The 5,000-nt window shown below is 44.5% G+C and overlaps 1 protein-coding gene across 1 annotated transcript in view; it reads left to right on the forward strand.

The window, feature by feature from the left end:
- Positions 1–5,000, forward strand: part of LOC137979636 (kelch-like protein 3) — a 142,389-nt gene that overhangs the window by 52,095 nt on the left and 85,294 nt on the right. The gene's annotated exons all lie outside the window — the stretch shown is intronic.

The following is a 5,000-nucleotide window of genomic DNA, read 5'->3' on the forward strand; positions in this document are numbered from 1 at the left end:
CGGCGACGGCGACGGCAACGAGAACGTCAAAAATTTGCATATTTAGTGGACAAAAACAACAGCTTTGCACACCCTGCACAAGCGTGTTTCATTTTTGTCCATTTCTTAGCCGTCGTCTGCAAAACAACATCATGAAATAACCAAATTCGAGGTTTTATCAAGGATGTCAGCACTTGAGGATAAATTTTCATTTTCCGCCTTAAATTAAGCACCGTTCCGACCAGTGTCATTCTTTAGGAACTACCAAACCCTTGTCCTATGAAAATCGTTGAAATAGTCACGAAGTGATTACAATAACACGAATTTATATTTTGAGATGAAGTTCTCGTTGCCATCGCCATCGTCGTTGCGTAAGTTCTCTATTGATTTCGCGGAGACTTATATGCCTTTTTCGGCGTAGTCGCCATATTTCAGAAGTTTTCATTTAATCTTTTGAAAAGCGCACCCGTAAGGGCTTGCCACGTCCCATTTCTTCCCGCCATATGGGCCGGAAGTAAAATGTGATGCGTAGTTCTTGTAATTTTATTTTGTTCTTCGCATACAATTTTAATCAACCAATGAAAATATTTGAATTTTTAGGTGTGACCAGAGCCTTTCGTTGCGCCGAGCACGTGACCAAAAGAAACGGAGCGCTCTAGACCTGGGGACGAGAATGTGCGTGAACTGGAAAGTTTCTGTCGGTTTTAAGTGCGTGCGCACACCAAGAGTGTCCTCGTATAACGTATCGATAATATGAGTCTCAGTCGTGAATTTTATAGTAGGATAATAGCTATTTGCTAGTTTTGTAAATTTGTTTATTTCCTCTTTGATTATACTCCATAGAGGAAAGATGAAGGTGCTTGTATGGACTTAGTTTGATGGTATCTGTTTTAAACAGCAGCCATGAAAATGTTGGCAAAGGATAATGTTGTTTCGTGCGTCCCGGTAAAGAAGAAAGAAATTTCTTTCTAGATAAGGCTGAACAAATCTTTGAGGAAGTGAGTAGGTATCGGAGGGTTATGTTTATGGAATGTTTCGTATGTGTTCAATGAGTACGCCCATTGGTAACGAAGGTAATTAGACACATTGTAGAAGACCAAAAACCTCATTTTTAAAATTATATCGTTTTATAAAAAATTTCAGCCAAATTAACCGTCAACCGTCAAATGACCTAAAATTTAACCCTTAAGCGTCAAAATGGCTTATTTTTAACCGTCAACCGTCAAAGGGGACCCCCCATAAGACCCTTTTGATAACGTTTTTAATGTATTCTCGTGTTATCGGCACGGCAATGGAATATCTTCTATATCAGTGCAAATAACAAAACCATTCACTTCGTTATTTCGAATCTTGAGGGTAGGTACGTAGTGTATTTATCATATAGTGGTTTGACGATCGACTTAATCCAATATAGAGATGTTTAAAGGTAAGGATATTCATAGCACTCCACAGCTATACATGGCCCTACACAGCTATGCATAGCCCTCCACAGCTATACATGGCCCTACACAGCTATACATGACACTACACAGCTATACATGGCCCTCCACAGCTATACATGGCCCTCCAGAGCTATACATGGCCCTCCAGAGCTATACATGGCCCTCCAGAGCTATACATGGCACTCCACAGCTACACATGGCCCTACACAGCTATGCATAGCCATACACGGATATACATGGCCCTCCACATCTATACATGGCCCTACACAGCTATACATAGAGCTCCACAGCTATACATGGCCCTCCACAGCTATACATGGCAGCCCACAGCTACACATGGCCCTACACAGCTATGCATAGCCCTACACGGATATACATGGCCCTCCACAGCTATACATGGCCCTACACAGCTATACATAGAGCTCCACAGCTATACATGGCCCTCCACAGCTATACATGGCCCTCCACAGCTATACATGACCCTACACAGCTATGCATAGCCCTCCACAGCTATACATGGCCCTCCACAGCTATACATTGCACTCCACAGATTGAATAGATATAACATTTTACAATCTTGAGTTTTTTAGTGAGTTTTAAGCGTTTTGTTTTCAGAATTTTAGCCATGGAGCTGAATTTTTCTTTTGCAACGTTCTTTCTTCTTTCAATTGCTTTATCCGTTTCTATTTCTTCCAATATCAGCGTGCCTAAATAGATGAATTTTTTCGACTTCTTCTTCCCCTCTAGGTCTCGTGAGATGATCATCGTCTTTGTCATCTTGACATTCTTGTCAAGACCGGCCTTGCTGCTTTCTTCCTTCACTCGAGTTACAATTTCCTGTAGTTTGCCTTGGTCATTAGCTATGAGCACAGTGTCATCATTTTGACCACGGATATCCATGCCTTCAAGTGATTTGACTCTCTGAATATGAACTCTGTGTATATATTGAATAGATAAGGGGAGAGAACATACCTTTGCCTGACTCCCCTTTGAATAGATGTAAAGGGAGAAAGTTCATCCTGAATTTTTATTGCAGCTTTCTTGTGCCAGTACAAGTTTGCGATGACCCTAATGTCTCTTCCGTCTATGCCGATTCTTTCTAGGCACGCGATGAGCTGGTCGTGGTGCACTCTGTCGTGGAGTAGTCTATAAAGCAGGCATACAAATCTTGATTAACTTCGATGTGTTTCTGGGCCAAGACGTTAAAACAGAAAATACCCTCTCTTGTGCCGGATCCAGGACGAAAGCCAAACTGAGTAGATCCTACTTCTTTATCAATTTTGTTGTTAATCCTGTGTTGAATAATTTTCAAAACGATTTTGAGCGTATGAGGCATCATGCTGATTGTTCTGTGGTTTGAGCAGTCAATGGCTCTTGGCTGTTTAGGTAAGGTTATAAATACGGACATCAGTAGCTCGTCGGGAAAAATTCCTGTAGAGTATATGTCGTTATATAAACCGGTGTGTTTATCCACGCCAAAGTCTTCGACGGCTTTCAGCATCTCAGTGGTCATACCATCATCACCTGGAGCCTAGCCAAGTTGGGAGTTCTTTAATGCCTTCTGAACCTCTTCTTTTAATATAGGCGGTCCCATATCGTTGCTTGGAGTCGGCAGGGGAGGTCTTGTATCAGCAAGACCCCACACAAATAGCCCTACACAGCCATACATTGCCCTCCACAGCTATACATAGCCGTCCACAGCTATAAGTAGCCCTCCACAGCTATAAATATCCCTACACAGCTATACATGGCCCTCCACAGCTATACATAGCCCTACACTGCTATATATAAACCCCTACACAGCTATACATGGCCCTCCACAGCTATACACGGCCATACACAGCTATACATGGCCCTACACAGCTATACATGGCCCTCCACAGCTATACATAGCCCTACACAAAAATAAATAGCCCTACACAGCTATACATGGCCCTCCACGGCTATACATTGCCCTCCACAGCTATAAATAGACCTCCACAGCTATAAATAGCCCTCCACAGCTATACATGGCACTCCACAGCTATACATGGCCCTACACAGCTATAAATAGCCCTACACAGCTATAAATAGCCCTACACAGCTATACATGGGCCTCCACGGCTATACATTGCCCTCCACAGCTATAAATAGCCCTCCACAGCTATAAATGGCCCTCCACAGCTATACATGGCCCTCCACGGCTATACATTGCCCTCCACAGCTATACATAGCCCTCCACAGCTATAAATAGCCCTAGACAGCTATACATAGCACTCCACAGCTATAAATAGCCCTACACAGCTATACATAGCCCTCCACAGCTATACATGGCCCTCCACGGCTATACATATCCCTCCACAGCTATAAATAGCCTTCCACAGCTATACATGGCCCTCCACGGCTATACATTGCCCTCCACAGCTATAAATAGCCCTCCACAGCTATAAATAGCCCTCCACAGCTATACATGGCCCTCCACGGCTATACATTGCCCTCCACAGCTATACATAACCCTCCACCGCTATAAATAGCCCTACACAGCTATACATGGCCCTGCACGGCTATACATTGCCCTCCACAGCTATAAATAGCCCTCCACAGCTATACATGGCCCTCCACGGCTATACATTGCCCTCCACAGCTATACATAACCCTCCACCGCTATAAATAGCCCTACACAGCTATACATGGCCCTGCACGGCTATACATTGCCCTCCACAGCTATAAATAGCCCTCCACAGCTATAAATAGCCCTTCACAGCTATACATAGCCCTCCACGGCTATACATTGCCCTCCACAGCTATAAATAGCCCTCCACAGCTATAAATAGCTCTCCACAGCTATACATGGCCCTCCACGGCTATACATTGCCCTCCACAGCTATACATTGCCCTCCACAGCTATAAATAGCCCTACACAGCTATACATGGCCCTCTACGGCTATACATTGCCCTCCGCAGCTATAAATAGCCTTCCACAGCTATAAATAGCCCTACACAGCTATACATGGCCCTCCACGGCTATACATTGCCCTCCACGGCTATAAATAGCCCTATACAGCTATACATGGCCCTCCACGGCTATACATTGCCCTCCACAGCTATAAATAGCCCTCCACAGCTATGAATAGCCATACACAGCTATACATAGCCCTCCACAGCTATAAATAGCCCTACACAGCTATAAATAGCCTTCCACAGCTATAAATAGCCCTACACAGCTATACATGGCCCTCCACGGCTATACATTGCCCTCCACAGCTATAAATAGCCCTATACAGCTATACATGGCCCTCCACGGCTATACATTGCCCTTCACAGCTATAAATAGCCCTACACAGCTATACATAGCCCTCCACAGCTATACATGGCCCTCCACGGCTAAACATCGCCCTCCACAGCTATGTATAGCCCTCCACAGCTATACATAGCCCTCCACAGCTATACATTGCCCTCCACGGCTATACATTGCCCTCCACAGCTATACATAGCCCTCCACAGCTATGAATAGCCCTACACAGCTATACATAGCCCTCCACAGCTTTAAATAGCCCTCCACAGCTATACATTGTCCTCCACAGCTATACATGGCCCTCC

This window comes from Montipora foliosa, chromosome 12 (genome assembly GCF_036669935.1).
Source record: "Montipora foliosa isolate CH-2021 chromosome 12, ASM3666993v2, whole genome shotgun sequence".
Taxonomy (NCBI): Eukaryota; Metazoa; Cnidaria; class Anthozoa; order Scleractinia; family Acroporidae; genus Montipora; species Montipora foliosa.